This window comes from Lygodium microphyllum, chromosome 12 (assembly GCF_053477565.2).
Source record: "Lygodium microphyllum isolate KBCC chromosome 12, Lygodium_microphyllum_v1.1.10, whole genome shotgun sequence".
Classification (NCBI taxonomy): Eukaryota; Viridiplantae; Streptophyta; class Polypodiopsida; order Schizaeales; family Lygodiaceae; genus Lygodium; species Lygodium microphyllum.
Window position 1 is genome coordinate 32830802 of NC_141146.1, and position 27868 is coordinate 32858669.

The following is a 27868-nucleotide window of genomic DNA, read 5'->3' on the forward strand; positions in this document are numbered from 1 at the left end:
GAAAAATGCTAGATAAATCAAAAAACAATGTTGAAACTTGATGGTATAGTTTTTATTCATGGTGGACTATCGAAATCTCACCATTAAATTTTATAATATATTCATGTATCTCATTTATTTTATTTTAATCAAAGTTTTTTAAAAATAAATAAATAAAAAATAACCTAACAACACAATCAACAAAAACAAAAACAAAACAAATCATGCACATAAAAAATATATACTTTCAATAACCTTGCCTTGATGTGTCACATCATTTTCAGTTCGTGGTTTTTTTCCTTTTTGGACTGCTAACTTGCATCTTGGGATTGAGATGTGCATATTCCATTTCATTGCATACACACATATCCACTTCCAAGTATTTTTCTTTTTTCCTTCCTATTTTTTATTTTTCACTACCTCAAAATTCACGATTAATTCTTAAAATGAATCCTAAACACCACCATGGCACGTGCACTCATGCCAAACACATCTTTTTCTAATAAATTAAAATCGACCCGCCGTTCACTTTGCACGTGCTACGTGCGCTTCAAAGGCACCTTAATTTTAAATAAAAATGAACTAGCCATCACAAAAATGCATGTGCTACGCTTCAGACACATCAAAATTTTAATTAATAAATATGCATTTAGAGACCTGAGTCTGAGTATCAAAGTCCGGGATTCGTTAAAAGCTTTGTTTCACATTAATAAATTGTAACTAACAATTTAAAAATGAACCTCCGTTTTCTTATTAAGGTTTACAACCTAATAAAATTTTAACCATTGTTAATAATTTATTAAAACGAACCCTTCACTAAAATCATTCCCCTCACTGCACTTTTTTCCCTTTTCAATAAATACTCTCCGTGGTATATGGGCACATGCAGTCTTTTGAGCTGTCATTGCTTACCAACGTTTTGGTTATTCCATGAGAAGGTGATTGAGGTATTATGGTTTGATTGTATGATACGATTACGGGTGCGGTCTATAGTTTTCTTTTTTGCCTGATACGAGGTCTCGGATGCATGTTTGTTGCATAGCATGAAGCTTTCAGTCGCATATGTGTAGAGGTCATGTCGAATTTTTTCTAGGGTGTGGATTGTTTGGGGTGGTCAGTCGGTTAGTCACATCTATGTGTGTTTATTCTGATCGATTTCTTCTTGATAGATATTCCGTTGTTTTGCAAGCATTCACTATGATTGTATGTGTGTGGTATGTGTGTGCGTGTATTCCATCTGAATGACACCTCAAGCTCCACCTCCTGTTCAGTATGTCCCATTGATCAATAGAGATTATTCTTTCCTACTGACTTTTGAGCCTATACTGACTTTTGAGCCTATTGCAAAAGCTAGCCTTGTATCTTTTGTGGCTGCTTCACTCCCTCTGATTCCAAATGATCTAGCCCTTTGCGATGAGTTTCTCACATCATACAGTAAGAAATCAGGCTTGGTTCGTGGTACTTCCATGGTACCGACACCCAGAGGATTAGGGAAGGCTTTGTCTCTTCCCTAGAAAGGAGAACCCTTTGTCACAACCAGACAGTTATTCTCAAATGAAGAGATCCTCAAGCTGTTACAGAAGCAGACTAAAGAGGTCCTCAATGTCAAGAAGGTGATTAACACTTTAGGAGTATCTTTCTCAATGATCACTGATCCTCTCCGGAAGCTACTCTACCAATTTCTCTAGGACATGTTCATGCCTGCCAAGACACCATCTCACTATTTGTCCAAGGAACTCTTCACAGCTTCCAGGATGGTTTTAAAAGGGGTTGCCATTGACTAGAGTACTTACCTTCTTACGAAGATGGACCAGCATTTTGTCAAGGTGACTAGAGGGAATGTTACCAATGTAGCCTATGGTTCATATTTATATGCTTTCTTGACATATTTATGCCTTGAGAAGGGTGTTTTACCTCCTCCTCCATCTGATCCATTCCCTACTCTCCACCTTCAGAAGATTCAGAATCCATTGACATAGAGGATATTGACTCCCCTCCCCCATTGGTCATTCAGCGGAAGCGCTTGAAGCGTGTAGCAGAGAAAATTCCACTAGTCATTCCTTTAGTGTTAGTTTCTGCTACCTCTAGAAGTGACCTCCCTGCCTACCTCACATACAACAACTTATTCAGGGCACATCAAGAGGGTTCTTTGGAAATATTAGTTCCTTCGATGAACAGCTTAGTGACAGGGGATGCCATTCCTTTCCTTTGTAATGACATCTAGAGTTCTATTGAACTCTCAGTGACAGCTTGTGTTCAACAATTATATGCTTCTTTCTATGAAGAATTGATGCAATCCAAAGAGTAGATACATAAGGCAACCACAGAGTTAGCCTATGCTAAAGACACTCTGTCCGATCTGTTTTAGCAAATGGAGCAGCAGACATAAATGATTGAAACCCAGAGAGAAGAAATATCTTCTTTGAAAACTCAGTTAGTAGAAACTCAATTAGAGGTCACTAGAGTTTCGGAAGAGAAAGAGAAAATGTCCAAAGAGGCTCAAGAGTTTAAGACTCTTTTTGATACCAAACTGTTAGCTTTGCAGAGTGCTCACAATACAGTGGAATCCCAAGCTTCCTAGATTAAACAATTGAAAGACCAACTGGCACAGTCATGGTCCATCCCTCCAAGTCCCAGTGTCCCCATGATTCCTTGTATATCTCAGTAGGACTTGGCAATTCTCTAGAGATAGGCCACATTATGTCTGTTGTTTCAAGATAAAGTGGAAATATTGTAGTATAGGATGGATTTATTATGTTCTACATTTGAGCAATTTCAGGAGTATGTTTCTCCCGATCATTTCTTTTTTGTCCACTATCAGTAGAAGTTGGCCTTCTATATTAAGCTCTCAATGATGGATCTCCCTCTTCCAAAGGATGGTTGGAGTGAAGCTTGGTCTTCTAATTTGCTGACAGAAGTTGTCTGTATGGTCTTTGAAGATCTTGTGATGACAGATACTATGTTGCTATCTTATATGTATCTACGAGGTGATCTATTAATTCCAGATGATGTAGATCTGGCTTGGTATGTAGAGGATGTGGTCTTGCAAGCTGCCTTGTATGTAGACCATTTAGAGTTGAGGATAGATGAAATGTTCCAATGCTATTCTTCTAAAGTGGCTACTTGTCCTAACACTTTATGGCATTCAATGATTGATTCTGTAGTCCTAAATCAACGATAGAATATAGCCCCTACTCATGTGTAGAACACTAACCAACTAAGGGTTGATCTCCTAGCTTATCTTTCCAAGAACCATCCATTTGATTCATCATTCTTTGATGCCTACCATCGATAATCTGTTTTAGGTCTCTCTGTTCCTAGCTTATTGTATTATCAAAAAATGGCCCATCGCTATGATGCTTATTTTCCCCTTCTCCACCTTGTCCTTCCCCATCTATCCACATACCTTCTACTTTTCTTGCTTATCAATTAACACCTTTCCTAACTAATTCACCTAAATTTTCAGCTAATCCTTCTTTAGCTTATTCCTCATTTTACGATTTTGGCTACCCATCTCTTCATCCTCTTTTACTTATTCCTCTTCCATCTCCTACCACTTCTATTTCTCAACCCCCTCAGTTGGTTAGTGGGTATGAAGGATTTGATCAGCACATTCCAAGAAGAAGAAGATGGATCTCAACTAATTCTCTCACGGGACCACAAATTAATTGGCCATTAATTCCACAGGATTGGACAACTGCTAGTCAAGCGTACCAAAATTATCTCCATTTTTCCCAACAATATTCACAATCTCTAGATCCTTTAGTGAGATTGACAGCCCATTTTTCTTGGTACCTAGTATATATGCATAGGCATTCCCATAATGATCAAAAGGCCATTCCCAAGATTTGTATGAATTTCAATGTGAACATTGATTCTCAACACTTGGATATCCTATATTTTCATGCCCTTTGTTTACCTAGCAGATACCTTGTTTTGCTAGAACAGATGTGTTGCCTTCAATTCTTTTAGAATCCTCCAAAGTCTTTTGTAGATGAGTCTTTATCCATGGATCGCTTTCGTAATCATCAAGCCTTCAAGAGGATCATCTTCACTGATACCTCTGAATGTATCTTCTATGCTTCTTAATGATATATTTTTTTGGAGGTGCCATTTAGATGGTTGTTTTGTGTTTGTGATGTATTAATTTTTATGTGATGAGTTCGTGCTGGTTGAATAATTTGTTTGAGAGCTCTCTTTTCGACTATGGACATTGATGGTGATGGTGGATGGCAAGCCTATGATGCAAAATTGAGGAACCTCTTATATCCTTTACGAATTTGTTTGACTTTCTATTGTTTATAAGAGATGTTAATGCATAACGAAGTCTTCGTTTAGTAGTATTCTTTCCTAGATACATGTGATAAGTTGGGGTCATGCTTGGGTAATTATTGAAGATACTAAAGAAGATCAAATTGAGCTCTTTACTGAACTTACATTCTTCTTTTCCTTAGGTCGCAAGGACGCTTCCTTTCTAAGTGTGGGGATATGTTGAGAGTAGAAAAAAACTGAAATTTTGACAGATTTTTGCTATTTTTAAGGTCTGAATAGTTGATTTTTGATGGATTTTGAGTGATGTTTGGTTGTTTTTGGAAGTGTTTGAGAGTGTTTTGGATTATATTGATTATGTTTTGGAAGCTCATGATGATTTTTAGTAGAAATATGTAGCTCTGTGATGTTCTGATAAGTTTTGATTCGTTCTGATACCTTTTGTTTAGCTTCTGTTTTATTCCGATTTTCTTCTGTATATGAAGCATGGATTCATGGTGGCTGATGAAGGTTGAGATCTTTTGAAAGCTTATTGAGTAGTTTTTAATAGTTTGGAGAATGGTCTTAGTATGAGTTATAAGGATCTGCTATTCTCTAATGACCTTCTGTAACCCTTTGTAGAGCCTCTGTCTCTCCTCTGTTCGTATTCTATTCTGTTTTGTAGATCTTCTGTAAGTGTTTTTTATAATGTATGTGTGACTTTGGGAAAATTTCCTAACTTTTAAAAAGGATGAATCTAAGTTCAAAAGAGCTAAAACAAATGGAAGAAGTAGCTGCTGAAGACTGAAGACAAGATTGAAGTGACAGTGATAGTAGTGAGCTATGAAGAGACATTGTAGTGGCTCTGGTGCCCTTTCATACCTCCCATACCTTTTGGGAGGTGCATCCATGATCAAAGAAGGATTATTAAGTGCCATTCTTGAGTATTGTAGTGAGGAGATGATGTACTATTGAGAGAGAGAGAGAGAGAGAGAGAGAGAGAGAGAGAGAGAGAGAGAGAGAGAGAGAGAGAGAGAGAGAGAGAGAAAGAGAGAGAGAGAGAGAGAGAGAGAGAGAGAGAGAGAGAGAGAGCCAATTCTATCAAAACAATGTATCTTTTCTATGAGAGGTTGAGAGAAGATAACTATGAAGACATTGAAGATGAATACTATGTGATTTATTTCCATTCAAAGTGGTGTTTCTCTTGTGTTCTCTTTGTCTATCAATGGATTCTATGAAGAATATGAAGAGCATGATCAAATTTTTTGAAGATAAAGTCATAGGAGAAGTTGATTATGATGTTGCATGAAGATTTGTTCTTTTCCTTGTTTTGGTCATCAAAAGAATGAAATAAAAGCTTCTTGATGTAACAATATAGATTTTATTTCCTTGGTGTTCCTCTTGGGGCTCCAGTCAATTAATAAGCTAGTAAGATTACTAGCTAAAGACTAACTAAAGTAAAAACTAACTAGCATTAATATCTACCAATTTTTATTTAATTAAAATATATATATATATAACCAAGAGTCATAATTTGATATTTTTCTCGAACTGACAAGGATTGTAGCCACCCTTCATGGAAGTTACAACATGAACGAGAGTTATGAGCCATATTAATTAGTAGTGTTAATGTGTATAGTATGGATGGTCTAAATTTTTTTGGACAAAACTGGCATACTTTAGATATTTCTTATTGTAAATATCCTAAAAAGATATGAAAATTTATGAAACTAGATGTCATGTAAAAAAAGCAAGTGATTTTTTAGCTACTTTTGGAGATTTAATACAAAAAAAATAAGGATTGGTGAAATCGCGGGCACCGTGATCATAGTTTATATGCATTGAACATCACTTCGAACAAGGACAAAAAGAAGGAGTGATCTAAAAGATTTCTAATCAAGTGTCTTAGGGTTCTACCCTTGTGGCCATTCCAGGTGGTTTCGTCCCTTTTCAAGTTCTTTTTTCCCTTAAGCAAGCAATGATACATGTGAAAGGGGTCCTTTCTTTTTGTTTGTTGGGGACCGGCAATCAAGACATGAAGTCCCAGGTTTAGGTTATGTATGTCTGTGGGAGGTCTGAGTAGTTGCTACCTCCTGTAAAGGCATTGTCAGGCATTTAAAGACCTGTTTTAGATGGAAATCCAAGTGACCCTATTCTGCTGACTTGCTAGGTGACCGTTCTAGGATTTTCTATTAGTTGTGAGGCCGTTAAAGAAGCCTAATCTTAAATATCAAGAGAAGAAAAAGTTCTAAATCTAGCTAAAAATTCATATATGGAGGGGTGTAAAAAGGGGTTCTACTTTCGGAGCCAATGGAACCATCAGATTTATGATTTGAGCATCAGATCACTGATTTTTCCAAGATCCCCTCCACAAATAGCTCTTCTTGTCAACCAAAATCCCTCTTCTCTTGTTTAGCTATAAATATGAGGTATGTGGAGCACTTAGAGAGACACAAGGAAGCATAAGGAGACTGCGAGAGGCTAGGAGAGAGAGAGAGAGAGAGAGAGAGAGGAGTTACCCCGAGAGGCTACGAGGGAGAGATTTAGCTCAATTTCTCGTATCTCGGTCTTCGACCAAGCCATATTCTCTTATGCTCTCTCATCTTGAATCTATTCCGCCTTCTTTATCTCTCAAATCTACTTATGGACGATGGCCCTCAAGTGAAGAATGTCACATGCGGATGGCAATCCCACAACCAGCAACAACTAAGCTTCGGGCAAGGGTATCGCCCCCAATACAACTACGGTACTTGATATAAATAATACATTTCTAAGTTATTAGTTGCTTGCTTTGATTCCCGCATGAGATACATTAGGTCCCGTACTATGCCGCACAAGAATGGGTTATTGAAAATGATAAATTTATCACAAATATTTTAAAGATGGAGTTTGCGAAGTGCATGTATCAAGGGAAGTTAATTGCACCTAGTTGCATATCGCTTATTCCTTGATAGAGTAATTACAAGGAAGAATCAGCCAGGGGTTATAAATGGCATAATCGTAAAAATAATGACATTAAGAATTGTGCGTACAAGTGTTAAATAAATTTTCACTCTTTGATCCTGTTAACCCCAACATGAAGAAAGCAAAAGGAAGTGGAAAAGACGCAGGGCAAAGGCGGAAAAAAGGTAGCCCGACTGAAGAAAGAAAAGGAGAAAAGGCCAAAAGCGCAAGGGCAACCTTAAAAGGCAAAAGGGGAAAGGTGCATTTTAAAATAAAAGGGCGCACCTTGAAATCTTGTAAAAGAGCGTCGGGCTCTCACCCGTGCAATTTGTAAATGTAGACGGGCGGTGGACAGTAAGCTAGGAAGATAGAAGGACAATGGGAAAAAGGGCCTAGGCTATGGCCGGCCATGTAAAAAGGGGATGACCGCCCAAAAGGGATTTAGGGTTTTGTATATAAAGTTGAAAAGTGAATGAGAAACTCATTCTTGTGTGTGGCCAAAAGTAGCTCTCCTCTTCTTCTTCTTCTTGTTCTTGCTTGCTTGAGCTTGTGCTTGAGAGAGGGAGTGTGAGAGTGTGAGGGAGTGAGTGTGTGAGGGTGAGGGACCGAGGAGGAGAAGCTCTCCATCGTCTCCTCTCTTCTTCTCTTCTCTTCTCTTCTCTTGTCTTTTCTTGCTCGCGGCAATGGAGCTTGGAGCGTGGAGCTTGAGGATGGAGATTTCTTGAAGCTTGCACTTGAATCGTGGAGCTACCGGAGTGCGCGGGAGAGGAGGTAACTTGAACGGCATCAAGGTAAGCTCACTACACCCGTAGATATGGATGGTGCGTCGGCTATGTGAGAGGTAGCCATTAGTGCTCGGCTTGGAACGCTTGAAACAATAAGCGGTCCGTGGGTCTTGGTGGTTGAGTGAAAGCTCCCACATTTTGGTTCCGTTGCCCGGACCTACGGATTCAAGCCTTGAGCGCTTGCGCGCTTCGAATCGAGCATCAAAGTAAGGGGTTTCCCCCGAACCGGTGCTTGAGGTAGATAGGTAGGAAGCGAGGGGATTGAAGATGGTATTCGATCTCCTTGGCAAGTAGGTTTTTTGCTTTCTGAGATTTATGTTGTGGAATGGAGTAGTATAGGTATTTATTTTGTGATTTGGATGCATTTAGGGTAGGAAAAAACAAAGAAAAAGAAGAAAAAAACAGGCAAACAGTAGGGTTTTATGTTGCTGTATAACAGGCTGAACAGGGAGACATGGGACCAGATTCAAGTTCTGGGTGAGACAGGGATAGGGAACTAGCTGTGAGGTTCTGCAGTGCTGGGAAAGGACCTTAAGAGGCCTGGGAGGCCAGGACAGACCTCATTTCCTTGGTTTGCCTTGTGTGAGAGAGAAAGAGAGAGAACTTCTGGTTCACGGGACGAGGAAGCGCTACCCCAATTTCTAGGCGTCGGTGATTTGTACTGCTCCAGGTGAGTCTGGTGTTTTTCAACAAGTGCCCTAATCAGATCTAGAAAGTCTATGGTGATTGTGTGCACCAGACAGTGAGGAGGGGTCAAACGCGCGGGAATCGTGCCCGCCGTCGATCCACTCGGACCAACTCGCTGTGGTCCGATTCCCAGAATCGGACCACCCGAGTTCTGGAATCGGACTGTCCGATTCCCAGAATCGGACTAGCTCAGAATTGGACATGCCACATGGCACTCAGACCACTCGGATTCGGACCAACCCGTCCGACTCGGACGCTCGGACACTCGAACCACTCGGACGAGTCCATAATCGGACCACTCACAATCGGACCAGTTTGGTCTGATTCCCAGAATCGGACCAGCTAGAATCAGACCAGTCAGAATTGGACCACCTTGTCCAATCCGATTCCCAGAATTGGACCACTTTAAAATCGGACCACTTTTCGATCCGACTCCTAGAATCGGACGTGACCAAAATCGGACCATTGGTCCGATAGGACCAACCCAAAATCGGACGTCCGATTCTAATAATCGGACTCCTAAAAATCGGACATCTTGGAATCGGACCAAAAAACTGTCAAAATCGGAAAGGTATCCAGAACACAAGTTCTGATGCATCTAAACCCCGAAATTGACCCCAAAGGCTACGTAGAAATAAAGGCACATCACAGATCCTCACTAGGCTAAAATTTAGAGCACGTAGTTCAAATTTTGGCTATAAACGGTCCTCCAAATTGCATATGGCGTCTACCGTAACGGCCCTGCGGGCTGGGGGGGACTGCCCCCCCGGACCCCCACAGAGGGGGCTCTACGCCCCTCCGCACCTCCCCCGAGTAGGTTGAAGAGAAAACACGCGCCGTGACAGGTCTTCCAAATTGGACCCTAGTGAAGTGATGCCTCTACACAAGCATGGATTCTCACTTGCGAAAGAGCAGCCAAAATCCCATACCTGAATAGAGACAAACAGAGACCCTAGAACCTCAATGGGCCAATCTAGCCATCAAGGGCAAAAAGGCCACACCACGAGAACACAAAGACATTGTGTTCATACCATGTCTAGTCAGAGTGAAATGCAACATCAGCAAGCTGCAAATGCCAAGATGACTAGACATGACACTCTTGACGAGAGATGTACCTTGAATAGCACTGCACTGACGATCCAAGACAGCAGTGGAGAATCCACATCTGGTCGTGCAATCAAGAACTCAAGGGCGTCTATCAGAAGGCTTAAATTTACAAGCCAGGACCCGGAAGATGAAGACATAGTACCACCTATCTTAGGGTCAAACTCACCACAAAAAAAGAGCATACTGTTCATGCTCTAATTGATGAAGGAGCAGATTTTAATATCTTGACATATGAATCATGGACCCTACTAGGCCAACCAAAGCTCACACCGACTAGTGCAACTCTTAGCCCTTATGGGAGACACCCACAAGCACTCATAGGGAAGTGCAAAATCCTTGCGATGATTGAAACGGAAAGCTTGCCTATCCTATTTCATGTTTCTCCAAAAAGTGCTAGCTGCAGGAAAGAAACCCTCCTGGGAAGACCCTTCAAAAGGGCGACCAAATGTGAGGCTGACTATGTAGCACAGAGGATACACCTGACACTACCAGGTGTGAGGATAGTCACAACCTTTAGCAAAGCTGACCTCATCGAACTTCGAGGGAAAGGCAAGGAAGGTGTTGACATAACAGCCAAGCCTGCTCTGACGAGAGCAAGGACTTGTTGGAAGAGTTAATACAAGCACAGGTCGAACATCGAGAACCAGTGAGTGAGACCATGCCCAAAACAAGAAGGTCCAGTGATAATGCCAAGGACGGGCTTTGGACTTACAAATATCGTAGAAGACCTCAAAAGAAGCCCAAGCCTTATAGATGGAGGCGTCGATGGAGAGCTAGCACAACGCCACGATGGATATCCAAGGCGTTGCTACATGCTCAAGGGTATTATGCAGGCAACCGATGGATTTGGGTACCAAAACCTCCTGTTAGACCTCCTTTGTTGACTGAAGGCCAGGACGTCTCAAGAGCAAAGAAGCGTAGGAGGAGATCTAAACGAAAAACCAAGCCCCAAGTCAAGAACAGTGGAGTGACCGAGCCCCTCATGGTCGAAATCAAGAAACCCAACGGGACCAATTGGAGGGTAGATCCTCAGCCTAGTGTGCTTGACAAGCAGAGATCAGATGTAATCGTTGAGGATGTGCAAAAGCCACTAGTGCCCAAGGAGCCTTTGATTCCCCAAGAGGATAGCAGGCATCATAGGCACAACATTGCTCATGGCAAGGTTAAATGCTCAACAAAGCAAATAGCAAAATCATCTAATAGCCATGAGCAAATCTCCAAGCCAGTGTCAAAGCCACTTAGGAGTCCCAAGTCTCCTACACCTCTCTTCCCCTAAACGGACACATGAAGCACAGCACTCGTCAAGTGCGGCTACTCAATCCCAATCTCAACCTACATCAAAGCTTCCAAATGTCCAAGAGGCACGACACGACACCACCCTTAGCCCTCAACCTAAGGATGTGTCTGTGCAATCCACCATGGCTAGATCAACGGATACTCGATCTACGCAAGTGAATGCTCTGAGGGCAACAAAAAACATGGCCACTTCCGGTCACCCTAGGGACTTGACACCGCAATCCACCAAGGGTGGCCAGCCCACTAAACTAGCTGCCACTACTTCTAATCAGGGATCACAGCAGTCACAGCCCTTGGCTGTGACAATGCCCCTTGTGGAACGTGTCCTTAGTAGTTTACCTGTGGAGGAGGTGTCGCAACCAAATCCCTCGACAACTCCAGCACTTTCAAAGTGCCTAAAGCCTAGGCTAGAGGAGTTAAACACAAGGGAGTTGGCTGAAGGGCTAGACTCTCCGAAAAGGGAGGTAGTTGTGCTCTCACAACCTAGCGAGGCTATTCCGCAGACCAGAACTAGGTCCCATGAGGACACAGTAGAGAAGATAAATGCTAAGGCTCAACCAAGCACATCAGCTGTCAACCTAGCCCAAGGTCCTGAGCCATTAGATGCACCTGCACTGACCAAGAAAAAGAGGAGAAAACAGCGAAAACAACAACAGTTGTAGGAGGTTGTGAACCCCAAGAACATTGAGACGAAGAGCACCGAAGAGCTGATGAATAAAGCATCAAGTCCATCCACCAATGAACCCATTGATGCCTCTCCTAATAGCGGTGAACCCTCAGACACATCCTTGTGCTCTGAAAAACCAAAGCAACCGTTGCCATCAACAGTTGCTTGCAACACTCTATCCACTGACAATAGAACTCACATTGATCAAGCAAGAGTGGATACAACGCTGTCACAACAGGGTGACCAATCTGTACCAGTCACATATGAGGAGAACCATGACAAAATAGCAGTAAAACCTCAAGAGAACCGTGAAAACCCCAAGAGCATAAGAAATCCTAGCATTGACCAATCTTGCTCATCTAGACCTAAGCCCCCAGCCATGCTAAAGCCTAAGGAAAATCTTAGGACTTTGCATGAGATAGCAACCGAGCAAGCCCACGTTGAACATAGAAGTGTCGCAGAATGCTTAACTAAGTTGGAGGCTAAGCTCAAAGTGGTCGCGCGTGTCTACGTCCTTACGGACGTGAGCACGATCCCCAAGGAGTAGCTTGGAGATTACTTGACCTGCCCTCTATCATGGGAAGAACAAGAACATCTTAACGGGCACTACGATAGGCTCCTGCATGAACAGATGCGACTCATCCCCAACGAGGAGGCTGACGAACTGCGCTTAACCGTCACGTTCAATGAAGTGCTCTGCCGACCGAATCTCGTAGATATAGAGCTACTTAAGCAACTGTCAGCAGGCCAGAGTCAATTTGAGCAGCGTTGGTGCAAAAGCCGCGTTGTAATGGCCGAACTAGGGGCTCAAATCATGACGGTCTCAGAAGAGCGATTGGCCAAATGGCGGTCTCAAAGAGACCCAACCTACGTGGCACCAACTTCCCTTCGAGTGCTGACTGCCATTCGGGGTATGGACTTAGCTGGAAGTAGCCAAGAGAATGCTCTGTTTGATAAGGTTCTCACTGAGGAGGAGTTACATATGGCGAGTAGACTCGGACAAGGTTCCATGCTACTCGATGTGGCAAAATATCTATCGGTATTGAGTAAGCTGCCACGAATACTAGATGCGTGTGCCACGCTCCAGTACAATCCTGAGTTCTACAATTGGTTTCTATCCTCGTGAGGTGACATGGATTCGTATGTGTATAGATGTATATATAAACAATGATTTTTGTGTTACCCTGTATAGATACTATCAACACACACTAGCACTGATAGTCAAGCGCAGGGAGAAGAGTTGGTTCTAACAGGCTAACCTCCTCAAGTCCTCTTCTCATCACACATTTAAAAGCCGTGTGACCATTCCCACCCCAAGTGAAGGGCATGCAACCCACATTACCGCCATAGGAGGCCTTGACCAACAACACTAATGTTGTAGACAGGGTGCAGTCCCTTTCTAACACCTTCTTCCCGTTTTGGTCTATCTTTCCGAGGATGTGCCCTATCCCACTCCATGACAATCAGTCCACACAACTTAGCATAAGCCAATATGGGCTAATGGTTGGAGGCAAAACGAACATCATCATGGGGGCCATCCCGTTAAGACAAAACACTGCATGCCTCACCCCTCCCCTTCTTGTCACATGCGCTTGATAAACCACACTAAAATCCCTTCCATGCAAACAGTTGTATCCTATATCCAGGTCTAACCCTTGGATTGCGTCCTGCAGGTTTCCTTGGCAGCAGAACCCATGGAGAATCATGGGGATCTAGCATGCAAGGACGCTCTTTGCAGAAGGTGGGAGCATGTGGCACGCACCCCTCCACCGAAGCGCTATGTGCCCACCATCAAGAGGTATGCCAAGAAGCGAGGCCCCAAGCGACGTTGCCCAGGGCGAAGGCCGAAGAATACTCGAGTCAAGAACGTAGAGACTCGAAACCTGCAACAGGCCGCAGTACTAGTGGTACGCACTCCCAGCTCCCGCTCGGGCCCCAGATGCTCAAAGGCAGAAAGGGCAGCTCGGGAAAAAGAAGAATTTAATGAGTTATTTAAAGATATTTTGGAGATGGTAGCGGGCCGGGATTACACCATTCATGTCCCGGCCGACATGTTCCCTGCTCACCCCCACGGGAGCCCCACGCCAGCAGAGCCCCAATCACCCGGCCATCCAGACTCGCCCCGCCTCGTACAAATCGAGTAGCCCATAATGCACAAAGGGCTTATCAAATGAGGGACTTTTTGTTTTTAAATGGTTAAGTGTTCCCGACTTGTTACGTGTTGATATGTTCCTGACTTGTATGAACTTATCATATCTGCGTTTAATATATGCTACACCTTTAGCAAAAGAAAAAGCTAATCAAGCGAAGGTGATAAATGTCTAGTCAACACCATAGAATTCAAATAAGTGATGTCTCCTTGCATTGCACTAGTTTATTATAGTTGCGGCATACACAATGCATGTGCTCTCATGAAGCGACAAGTGGATGTAGGATGATACATGTCCTTATGCAAAAATGTTCAATGCCCAATCACTGCAACACCCACAACCCCACAATGAGCCGCGGCAAAGCCACGCTGCCGAAAGCACCCTTGCCAATCGCCCACATTGCATGGCCCACAAAACATTCCTGGGCCACGCCCCCTTTCTGGGTCAGGCTCTATAGTTGGCTCACGGCAGTCGTTACCTCAATTGTATCAACATCGCATGTGCCGCAAGGAGGGTTGCAATATCTCAAGTGTATCTCCCCCTTTCGCCAACTGCTTCTCTAACAGCGAGGCTAGTGCACCATCATCATTGTACCATTCATTTTCTTAGCCTTCGAAGCTTGACATTTTCCAACCCATTGAAAGGCTGATAGCCTCAACATATTGTAATGGTTGTACTCAGGCAAAAAAAAAAAGGGGAAAGAAAAGAAAGAAAAGAAAGAAAAAAAAAGAAAAGAAAAGAAAAGAAAAAGAAAAGAAAAGAAAAAGAAGTGAATGCAAAAATAAGAAGCACCCACAATCACAGCATAGCACCTAGGGGTCCTCAAATTAGGTACGTCTAGTGACCTCGGTCGACCGGCTTTGTTCCTAGTCCCCTAGCCCCTTACAATCACCCACAATTGTTCAGGGCACATCAAGGGCAGGACATACCTGGGGGGCTTATCTCGCCTAAGGTTAGACCTGTCACCCTGACCCACTTGCACAATTTTCTTTTGCACTTTGCCTTAGTATCATTGCAATCAGTGGTGATAAGACCGCACGCTTGGCCATGAAAAGTAAATCGTACTCATCAAGCAAGTCCAATAGTTTCCAGCTACTACTGAAAGTGCGGTGTCCTTGTAATCGATTATGCTACAACGTGCAGTCACAATGCAAAGGATGTCTCATATACCTTCACGTGTACTCCTTCTTCACATGGACAACTTTGCTTCATCCACGCATTGTTATGAGAAACTAGCCCACGGTCTTCTAACTATGTAATATCTAAGTATGCGCGAGCACTCACATGATATCTGCACCAAAGTATATCCACAGTTTGGGTCCTCAAGTGCAGGACAATACTCTAGGCTTGCTTAGCATTTAACCTGTCTCCCAAACTAATCAAAATATGTCTTGTGCACGATGAGAAGACTAGCACTACCCCTTAAGGAGAGACCATATGTGAGGTTTTTCAATTGTAGGTATAAGGTGTTGTTCGCTCTTCATCAACACTTAACTTTGAATGCTTGTCCACTACCATCCGACAAGCCCGCAAAGAATCGTCATGTGCAGGATCCCTAACAAACCAACACTTGTGCTGGCCATCAATGCAATCCCCAACACAGCATAGCCCTACCACCAACTCCAACAACCTTCCACCAGCCACCTGGGCCACCAACAGGCCCCCAGGTCCTTCTAACACCACCACCAACACTCCTCCACGGAAACCACAGGCGTCCTTGTCACCCACGTCTTCGGTGCATGCTACAGCCTGCTACCTACGACGGTGAGTGCCATGGGACTGGCACTCGTCTAGGAGGGGGATAATGTTAAACCCAACATGAAGAAAGCAAAAGGAAGTGGAAAAGACGCAGGGCAAAGGCGGAAAAAAGGTAGCCCGACTGAAGAAAGAAAAGGAGAAAAGGCTAAAAGCGCAAGGGCAACCTTAAAAGGCAAAAGGGGAAAGGCACATTTTAAAATAAAAGGGCGCACCTTGAAATCTTGTAAAAGAGCGCTGGGCTCTCACCCGTGCAATTTGTAAATGTAGACGGGCGGTGGACAGGAAGCTAGGAAGATAGAAGGACAATGGGAAAAAGGGCCTAGGCTATGGCCGGCCATGTAAAAAGGGGATGACCGCCCAAAAGGGATTTAGGGTTTTGTATATAAAGTTGAAAAGTGAATGAGAAACTCATTCTTGTGTGGCCAAATGTAGCTCTCCTCTTCTTCTTCTTCTTCTTGTTCTTGCTTGCTTGAGCTTGTGCTTGAGAGAGGGAGTGTGAGAGTGTGAGGGAGTGAGTGTGTGAGGGTGAGGGACCGAGGAGGAGAAGCTCTCCATCATCTCCTCTCTTCTTCTCTTCTCTTCTCTTCTCTTGTCTTGCTCGCGGCAATGGAGCTTAGAGCATGGAGCTTGAGGATGGAGCTTGCTTGAAGCTTGCACTTGAATCGTGGAGCTACCGGAGTGCGTGGGAGAGGAGGTAACTCGAACGGCATCAAGGTAAGCTCACTACACCTGTAGATATGGATGGTGCGTTGGCTATGTGAGAGGTAGCCATTAGTGCTCGGCTTGGAACGCTTGAAACAATAAGCGGTCCGTGGGTCTTGGCGGTTGAGTGAAAGCTCCCACAGATCCCAAGGGGGGGAGTGATTATGCGATGGAATTGTTATTGCGTCTATTCCTATATTGTTTGAGAAAAATACAATTGGTTTTATTGGTTGATTGAACAACACCCTAAATGTTTTTACAATCAACTGATTTTTGGATTGTGGTTTGGATGATTATTCCAAATGCTTGTAATTGATGGGAAATTCATGGCGAGGGTCTATGATGACAAATTGCCATGAGAATAAAGGGATGTTTTCTTGGAAGATGATATTAGAACCGATTGCCTTGACTGTGCTTGATTCTTAAATAAATTAATTAAGGAAAGAATATTTTGCACGAGTGGATCATCTCCAAGATCGCACTGCGGATTAACCTAAGAAGGGCATTGCTCGGTTTACGGGTCAAAGGTCAAGTGGTGAAAAGACCAACCATGGGAATGATGTTTCACTCCTAGGCAGCTTGTGGGTCAGGTGGACTAGATACCCCTTGCCAAGTCTGAAATGGAGTTGAAGTGTAACGTGCCGGCCTATTGGTTGTCCAAGCACGTTTTTTAGCAGTCCACGAATCTAAGCGATGCTGCCTGGAACTCCCATGGAATGTTACAGGGTTTGTTGCCTAGGGTTTCTCAAGCCCCTCGCACTCAGATAAGTTAGTCATGAATATATCTGTGCATCACGTGGGTTCAAAATAAGGTATTTTTAAAATACTATTTTTATAGATAGAAGGGTGTAATATAAAGGGGTTATTTACAAATTGAATAGAAAAGGGTAATGTTTTATTCAAGAAAAATTCACCGATAAGGATATTTATAAATAGGCATTGAACGCACGTGATGTAGAGGATATACATATAATTGTCAAGATTGTGGGAGAGAAGAAAGGAGTCTCACTTGTAGCTTTCTTGCTTGCACAATGGGGGAATACACACACAGGTGGAGGCTGAAAACAGTTTTCCTCTTCTTAGTTGTGTAAGCCAAAAGAACTCAAGTACAAAGAAATAGAAGAACCCTATATATGGGTCTCAAACCAAACTCAACTAACTAAGGTGGCATACTAACTGAGCCACGAACTAGAGTAGATAAGGATAGCTGTCATCTAGCTATTATTCATGAGCGGTGTACCAACCGCATCTGCAACTGACACATTGGTGACATAAATGCACAACGGTCACCTTGGCATATCACGAGTGGAGCTCGATATCTCAACACTCCCCCTCGAGCTCAATCCCAATTCCTGCACACCAAGCAGGTATCTGAACTTGCGTAGCTTCTCTGCGCCCAATGCCTTCGTAAATATATCAGCTACCTGATCCTCAGTGCTGACATAAACTAGATCAATAAGACCTAGTAAAACCCTCTCTCGCACATAGTGATAATGCACCTCAATGTGCTTTGTTCTAGCATGATAGACTGGGTTATTTGCCAAGTGTATATTGCTCATGTTGTCACAATAAATGACAACTGGCCCATCTATAGGCTGATGCATATCATAAAGTAGCTTATGAAACCAAGCTACCTCACATGCAGCCATTGCTGCACCCCTGTACTCAGCCTCTGTGCTCGACAAGGCAACTGTAGGCTGTTTCTTGCTGCTCCAAGTGACTGCAGTACTCCCAAAAGAGAACACATATCCACTGGTAGATCGTCTATCAGAAATACTACCAGCCCAATCAGCATCAGTGTATCCATGCAACTGTATCTGAACCCCAGTCTCATAAAATAGTCCATAGTGCAACGTGAACTTCACATACCTGAGTATGCGTCTAGCCACATCCAAATCCAACAGCATAGCCTGCATAAACTGACTTACCAATCCAACAGCATAGCTCAAATTTGGCCTGGTAATAGTCATATAAATCAAGCTTCCTACTATGCGTCTGTACATAGTAGGGTCTTCTAGAAGCTCACCTGCATCTGCGCTCAGCTTCACATTCTGCTCCAAAGGAACTGAAATAGGCTTACAGGCTGTCATCCCATATTTGGACAGCATGTCCAATCCATACTGCCTCTGCAAGAGCTGTATCCCACTTGGTGATCTAATCACCTCAATGCCCAAGAAATAACGCAGCTCTCCCAAATCCTTCATCTCAAACTTCTGCTTCAATAGCATTTTCACATGAAGAATATCTTCATCACTGTCACCTGTCATAATCAAATCATCAACATAAATGACAAGTAGCATAATACCTTTCTCTGTTTTTCTCACATAAAGTGATAAATCTGCCTTGGAAATCTGAAAGCCAATAGTGACAAGATATTGTCATATCTTGTCAGACCATGCTCTAGGTGCTTGCTTCAAGCCATACAATGCTTTCTTCAACCTGCAAACAAACTCAGGATGAACAGCATGCACATAACCTGGTGGCTCCTCCATATAGACCTCTTCTTGCAAATCACCATGCAAGAAGGCATTCTTTATATCCATCTGATGTAAAGACCATCCCTTTGATGCAGCCATAGCAATGACTGCTTTTACGGTTGCCATCCTTGCAACCAGACTGAATGTTTCTTCATGGTCAATGCCATATGTTTGTGCATACCCCTTGACTACTAATCTTGCCTTTATCTATTCACAGAACCATCTGCATTGTGCTTCACCTTATAAACCCACTTATAGCCAATTGCATTTTTACCTTTAGGCAAAGGTACTAACTCCCATGTAGCATTTGCTTCCAAGGCATCCATTTCTTCATCCATGGCTTTCTCCCATTTTTCTTTTCCCATGGCTTGCTCAAAAGAAGTGGGTTCTGGTTCCTGTATCACTTTGACCATATATGCATAGTGAATGGCTGTAAATCCATCATATTTCAGCCTATCCACAGGATACCTAGCTCTGGTAGACCTGCGCAAAATAGGTTCACTCCCAGGTGCTCTGAAAACATCCCTGGTCTTCCTTGCTCCAGGTGTAACAATAGAAGGAATACCCAACTCATCATCAATGCTCTGTTTTGAGCCACTGGATTCACCATCCACATAAGAGTGACCTGCATTCACATCAAACATGGGCTGATCAACCTTCTCTTTTCCTTTTCGTGATACCTGCATACCACTATCTGCATTGCTTTGAGAAGATTCTCCTGCTTTCAATCTGCCTGTCCATGGTGAAGAATGTGAACCACTGCTAGATGACGCTCCAGGTCAACTAATATTTTGTGACTGCTGCTGTGAATTCTGTGTAGCATTACCATTTTGTGCATCTACATCATCAATCACATTTACTGGTTTATACTAGCTACTCATCTCATCAAAAACAACATCTCTACTCACTGTAAACTTACGAGTAGAAGGGTTATAGCATCTATACCCTTTTTGCTGCATAGAGTAACCAATAAAGATGCACTTCTCAGCTTTTGGATCCAACTTGGATCTCAACTCATCTGGCACATGTACATAGGCAATGCAACAAAAAAATTTCAAGTGAGAAATATCTAGTTTCCTACCAGTATACCTCTCCTCTGGAGTCATCCCATGTATTGCTGCAGTGGGAGTCCTATTCATTATATAGACTGCTGTAGCAACTGCTTCAGCCCAGTAAAAATCTGGCAAGTCTTTTTCGTTGAGCATGGCACGAGATACCTCTCCAATATGCCTGTTTTTCCTTTCTACAATTCCATTTTGTTGTGGGGTATGACTGCATGAATATTGCTGCTTTATGCCATGCTCCTGCAGGAACCTTGCAAACTCATTTGAGAGGTACTCTCCCCCTCCATCTGACCTTAGGAATTTTATTTGCAGGCATGTTTCTTTTTCAACCATAGCTTTAAGAGTTTTGAAATGCCCAAAAACTTCACTTTTCTTTTTCATAAAATACACCCAAACTTTTCTGCTATAGTCATCAATAAAAGTGACAAAATAATGACAGCCTCCAAGAGATGCAGCTTTAGTAGTCCACACATCAGAGTGGATTAATTCCAATGGCTTCTCACTCTCTTGAACATGTCTAGGAAATGGTTTCCTTGCATGTTTTCCAAATTGGCAGGCTTCACATACCTTATGCATTTCTGCAACCTTGAATTTAGGCAATCCTGCAACAATATTTCGGGCCTGCATTGATTTAAGTCGATGTACATTGACATGACCAATACGTTTATGCCAGATATCAATATCTGCAACTACACCGGTCCCATGTGCAAGCATTGCTGCACTCAATTCAGACATGTCTGCATCCAACGTAAACATTCTGCCCTTCTTCTTTCCTTTTGCTATCAAGCAACCTTTATTTTTCATATCCTCAACAAAGCATCCATGAGGATTAAATCTGACCTGCAAGCCCTGCTCAACCATTTGACCAACAGAAACCAGATTCTTGGTGATATTGGGGACATGAAATACATCGGATAGGTATTTCTTTTTCCTATCTTGCATAGACAAAGGAATTTTTCCAATCTGCACAATAGGATATGCAATATCATCACCAGTTTCCACAAATCCTAGTTTTTCCATTTTCCTTGCATCCTCCATCCATTCTGCATGACCTGTCATGTGGTTTGACGCACCTGAGTCAACATACCATACATCGTTGCTTTCTTCTGCACTTGTCACAGAATTATTCATGTGCTACACCATAAACAAATTCTCATTTTTGTCATCACCCTATCTACTAGAAGTTGCATAATTCCCTTGTTGCAGTTTTCCATTCATGATGTCATTCTGCTTTTTATAGCAGTCTTTAGCCATATGACCCATTTTACCACATTAGTAGCATTCAACATTACTGTTTGCATTTTGGCCTCTTTGCCATCCACCATGACCTCTTTGGCTCCCCCTGCCTCTAGAGTTACCGCGTCCTCCTCCATAGGACTGGTTTTATTGAGTTTGCTGCATATTCTGATTTCTACCACGGCCTCCAAATCGGCCTCCTCTACCTCTGCCTCTACCTCTTCCAGCATTTGAGTAGAAGACAGTTTCTTTTGAAGTTCCTCCTTTAGAAGATGCACCACCATTTCTTTGCTCCTCAAAAATTAGAAGAGCAATCAACTCCTCAAAATCAGAAAATCTTTCACGAACTGAAATGGATGTCCGAAACTGTGTATAATCCTTTCCTAGACCATTCAAGGTCACAGAAACTAAATCATCATCTTCCACTGGTGACCCAATGGAAGCAAGTGCATCTACAATCTTCTTCACCTTCATGTGGTAGTCATTGATGCTCATACTTTCTCTTTGCACATTATGCAACTCTTGCTTGAGCTGCATTTTCCTGGCTTGCATATTTGTGCTATACATTTTTAACAAAGTATCCCATGCCTCCTTTGGCGTACTTGCATCCTGAATATGCACAATCATAGAGTCTGAAATACTGATAGATAGCCAGTACATAACTTTCCTGGCTCTCTCATACCAGGCTTTGAATGCCTGCATTTTCTGTTGATTGGGAACATCAAGAAGAACTGGTTCATCTTCATTTCCTGCAACAAATTCCCAATATCCTTTTCCCATAAGGAAATTCGTCATTCTAAACTTCCATGCTTGGAAGTTGTTCTTGTCAAGCTTTTCAGTTACAATCTGTGAAAGAGAATCAGACGCCATTACAGAATACTGCAAAAAATTCTGTCACTACAAAAAACACAGCTTCACCCTCACAAGGGCAAATTTGCAAAACTGGCGAAAGTGGTATTTGACCACACAGTCACTTCCTAGTGATGATTTTGCATGAACAGGAACCAAGGATGATTCTATAACTCCCAATGTCTCTGCACACAAGCATACGATGCAATTTCTGTGGTAACTTTTCACCTACCTATAGAACAGTGGTCACACAGCATAAAACAGGGCCTTTTCCTGAGTGCGTGTAGAAAACTCCCGCCTCCAAAACAGGCCCCGAAATGGCCTCAAATAAAAAAAACAGGGTCGCCAAGGGCTCCCGAAGCATATACTGCCCTCTTGCTTCACCGCGAAGGGCGTCTCAACCTGAGACAATGCACTCTTGCAATTTCCGGCTGTGCTACCTGTAGAGATCTGCTCCCAAAATAGAAAATGAAAGCAACACTGCTCCTCTTACTAGAACACCGCGAGCTTGGCTTGCTTTCTTGAGCTCCTTACCACGAACAAGGCTCTAATACCATGCCAAGATTGTGGGAGAGAAGGAAGGAGTCTCACTTGTAGCTTTCTTGCTTGCATAATGGGGGAATACACACACAGGTGAAGGCTGAAAATAGTTTTCCTCTTCTTAGTTGTGTAAGCCAAAAGAACTCAAGTACAAAGAAATAGAAGAACCCTATATATGGGTCTCAAACCAAACTCAACTAACTAAGGTGGCATACTAACTGAGCCACGAACTAGAGTAGATAAGGATAGCTGTCATCTAGCTATTATTCATGAGCGGTGTACCAACCGCATCTACTAACACGTTGGTGACATAAATGCACAACGGTCACCCTGGCATATCACGAGTGGAGCTCGATATCTCAACAATAGTAACTTCCTCGAGGCCTCTATTGAGATTCAGCAATTACACTCACTGACAGCCTCTTTGTATGGAGCTTTAAGGCCAAGGACATGCAGGCTTACCTATCCCATATGCACACTGGTGCCTACTGCAGTTTCCTGCTTTCCTATTAAGCATTGTACTTGCTTTCTTTTCTTAATGCAATGATAGTACTCTTTTCTTATCAGTAAAGTGTCAGTGTCATTGTCCACATACACAAGATTGTGTTTATGAGTCCAAGTATCAATCTTGGAGCCTAATTCACTTGTGTAACAAACACTGCCTTTGTCTCCTCCATCATGAGTTTACTCTTCTCCTTTCATCCACCATAACTAACTGCCATGCTCTAGATCCATGTACTTTCACATGGTATCAGAGCTCAGCTGAGCATGGCTTAGCTCTCCTCTACTCTCTCTCAACTCATCTCCATATCAGGTCAGCTCAAGTCAAGTTTATGGTTCCATTTCTCACCTCCATCTCTACTTGACATTTCGTGGCAGCCATAGCCAGCCTGCACCCTGCCTGCTTCAAGCTCCTAGATCTCTCTCCACAAGTCAAATCTCTTGGAGGTTCCTTCTGGAAAAGTGTTGCCCAGCTCACAAAGCTTCCTTGTATCACATCAATCCATGAGATTTGGCTGTCTAGAGCTCAGCATTGTGAAAATTCTCAATCTCTGCTCTGTGTCTGCCATAGCCAGACAGGACCTACCTCACTTGGAGCTTCCATAACTCCTCAACCAGGCCACTTCAGCTCCTGCTTCCTTCTAGGGGATTGTTCTCCTACTCAATCGCTCCACCTTGGCACATCAATCAATCACATTGTTGCTCTCTGGCCTCGGCATTGGAGAAATTGGCTGCGCCTGTCCTGATCTGTGCTGTTTCTAATTAAGCTCTCTGCGCGTGCCGTACTGCCTGCAATCTAGTCGATTGCTATGGGGCTTTGATAGCCCTTGAAGTAAGCTTCATTTTCATTAAAAAAAATTGAAAATGATCAAGTATTGAGTTCATAGCAGCTGAAAAACCAGGCCCCTGTCGCAGAAACCCTAATTCCACCATAGCCAAAATCTCCCAAGCTCATTTTTCTCTCAGTTTCTCACTCTTGCCACTAAACCAAGCTAAAGCCTACTAAATGTGAAGTTCCCAAGATCAAATCAAGGAGGGGAAGATTTGGATTTTGAAGATCTTGAAGAATTTTGCAGATTTGGAAGACTCAAGGAAGAAGATACAAACATAGTGTCCATTGACACTCATCTAGTGCTCTTAGCACTTGTGTCTTGTGACACAACCAACTCTTTTGCTGCTGAAATCTGAGAAATTAGTGCTGATTTGCTGCTACTTCAGCCATCCAACATGGGAAAAGACTCTCCAAATGCTCGGTTCAAGGGAGTTGGGTTTCACACTTGGCAAACCCGCATCAAGCTCATTTTGATGAAGAAGGGTCTTTGGGCCATTACCAATGGCAAAGAGAAGAAACCTTGGGATGCGGACCTTGTAGTTACTTGGCAGAAGAATGATGACAAGGCACAAGCCATCATTAAGCTGGAATTGGATGACAGCTACATCCATCATGTGGATGCCTGTGACACATTCCATGACACTTGGGACAAATTGGATTCCTTATTTGGTGCACAGTCAAAGTCATCTAAGTATGGTCTATTGATTGAATTTTTCCGACTTGATATGAAGCCTCATACATCCCTAGCATCCCATCTGAACTACATGGAAAGCCTGCTTACTCAACTTGCAGGGATAAAGCTAAAAATGGATGAAGATGTTTGTATTGGTGTCTTGTTAAAAAGTCTGCCTCCTGCCTATGATAATGTATCAACCACTCCAACCAATATGCATGATCCTCAACTTGTTGATATTAAAGCCTCTCTGCTAGAGGAAGAAAAGAAACTTAAAAGCAAAGAAGAGCCTAGCACTTCAAAGGATGAACAAATGCTATATGTAAACAACAGATACAAAGGTAAAAAGGAACCGCTCTTCTGTGACTTCTACAAAAGGACCAGACACATTGAGAAGTTCTTCATGCTAGGAAGAGGTCCCAAAAGGCCTATCTTGCAGCTGTGAAAGAAGAAGAAGGCCATGGACCAAAAGATGAAGATGAAGATGAAGATGAAGACCACCAAGATCGGAAGGACAAGCCTCATCATTCCTTCTACTCTCATTACTCTGATAGACTGTTTTAAAAGCCTTGTATTTCCTAGCCCTAATGCTTCTTGCCATAACCTTTGTAAACTCCTCATGTAACTTGGCACTACAGTCCATGTACACTTTGTGAGGCCCCTGTTATAGCCTCTGGATATCCATCATGTTTTGGTGCCCACACTTAGCCTTTTCTGCGATAGCCTCTGGTGTCTACCATGTTTGTGGTGTGCCCACACTTTGCAGGTGGTTCTCATTACAGCCTCTACACACTTTGTGCCTTTTTAGTTGTGATTGAGGAGGGGTGTTGAGATTCAGCAATCACACTCACTAATAGCCTCTTTGTATGGAGCTTCAGGGCCAAGGACATGAAGGCTTACCTATCCCATATGCACAGTGGTGCCTACTGCAGTTTCCTACTTTCCTATAAAGCATTGTACTTGCTTCCTTTTCTTAATGCAATGATAGTACTCTTTTCTTATCAATAAAGTGTCAGTGTCATTGTCCACATACACAAGATTGTGTTTATGAGTCCAAGTCTCAATCTTGGAACCTAATTCACTTGTGTAACAAACAGTGTCTTTGTCTCCTCCATCATGAGTTTACTCTTCTCCTTTCATCCACCATAACTAACTGCCATGCTCTAGATCCATGTACTTTCACAGCCTCGCAATGGAACGTTTGCAGATCAAACCCAGTAGGATCGACTTGAAATTTGAGTCCCTAGTGGTCAGGGTCTCTTGAAATCATTCTATCATCAGGTCCTAGACATCCTACTTTACGCAAGATACCCAAGCCGAGATGGCCAAGATCCCTTATGCATTGGCCGTGGTCAATTTGATATATGCCATGATAGTCACTCATCCAAATTTTGCCTTTGTAGTGGATGTTGTGGCATGCTATATGGCTACACTAGCAAAAATCATTGGGATACCATAAAGGGTATCATGAGATACTTGAAGGGCACATCAGATATGTGTATTTTCTATGGCAGCTAGGATACAAGAGTTGTAGGCTATATAAATTTCAATTATGCAGGACATGTAGATAGTAAGAAGTCCACTTCGGGCTATATCTTTACCTATGCTAGAGGTGCTATTTTTTGGATGTCCAGGGTTCACAAATGTACGACTCTCTCTACCACTGAGGTCGAGTATGTTGTAGCCACTGAGGCGTGCAAGGAGGCCATATGGTTGGGCCGTTTGGTTCATGACCTTGGAATTGATACTATACCTACACTGCATTCGAATTCTATGAGTGTTATTTTGCTAGTCAAGAATCCGGTCTTCCATGTGAAGACAAAACACATTGAGGTGAGGTATCACTTCATACGTGGGGCCGTGGAGAACAAGTCTGTTGACCTTGTCAAGATCTCCACTGACAAAAATCCTATCGATCTACTCACGAAAATCCTCACGACTGAGCACTTTGCCTTCCTTAGGATATTGATGGGCATTGGATGATATGATGGTTTTCTTCATCCTGTTGTACATGCGTACATTGTACTGTCTTTTCTTTTTCTTTTCCCTCCTCACTAGGGTAGATTTGCCTTTAAGTGGAAGGTTGTTGGGGGTAAAGGCTCATGTGCCTAGCCGCCTATGTATTACTACACTAACAGTACCCGCCATTGCACATTTCAGGTGGTGTAGGTGGTGGATACCCCTCACCATCACATTATTCTTTATACTTTTAGTGACATTTTGAATAAAGAAAGGCCCCAACACACATTGTGACTATTGGAGTTTCCATTTGGGTCTGTCTCTTCTTGCTCTTGCTCTCTTCTATAGCTCACTTCCAAGCAAGCTTCGATCTTCTCACCTGTCATCAACATACAAAGATCCAACTCAATTATGTCTATGCCTCTTATCCTCTCCTGAGCCTCTATTGGCTCATTAAAAGTTACTTGATACATATCCTCTGTAGTGGACTCTTTGTTGGATTCCTCACTTGATGACGTCTCACTACTAGCTGCATCCTCCAATGCATCTATCTCTGTAGAGGATTAAGAAACTCTCTTACTTTTAGGAGATTCAGGGTGGTAGGTATCTACTACTACACATCTAGCACCTCTACTAAAGATCAACTGACCAGTGGGTATATCGACCTGAAAGTCCCCTTGTAAGATCTATGGCCTATCTAGCAATACTTGATATCTAGGCCGCCCTATGAACCTGATAACCCTAAATTCCAAAATGCACTTCACATTTGCAATAGTCACATGGACTTTAGTAATGCACCTTTCAGGTTATCTTAAATTGTCATTAGTCATTTGAAGAATTGTGGAGGTACCTTTTCTTATTTCTAGACCTAGCCTCTCCATCAATTCCAAACTCATAATGTTGATGGAGGATCCTGTGTCTACAATAGCATGATCCACTAATATTCCATCAACATATGTTGCTACCCTTAGACAATGCTTTTCAGCATGCTCAAACCAATTATCTCCTATCCACACTATGCCCAAGGGCTCAAGACATGTTGCTTCCCTTGGACAATGCTTTTTAGCATACTCAAACCAATTATCTCCTACCCGTGCTATGCCCAAGAGCTCCATGATATACCCAGTGTGAAGAATCTCCTTAAACTCTTTACGCACTTTGGATGATAACTTAATCAACTATAGAAGATTATATCTGGCTTAACTTCACAAAGAGAACTTGCTAAATCAAATACATGATAGCTAGCAAGAGCTCTCTTTTCTCACCAGACCATTATCTCCTTTGGTCTTTGAACAGGCTTTGGTGCCTCTTCTTTGGCTTTTGCCTTCTTCTTTGGCAATTCCTTATTCTTCTTGGGATCAATTTTACCATTTATGGATTTTAGAGATCCACTTTCCGTATCGGGATTAAGGACT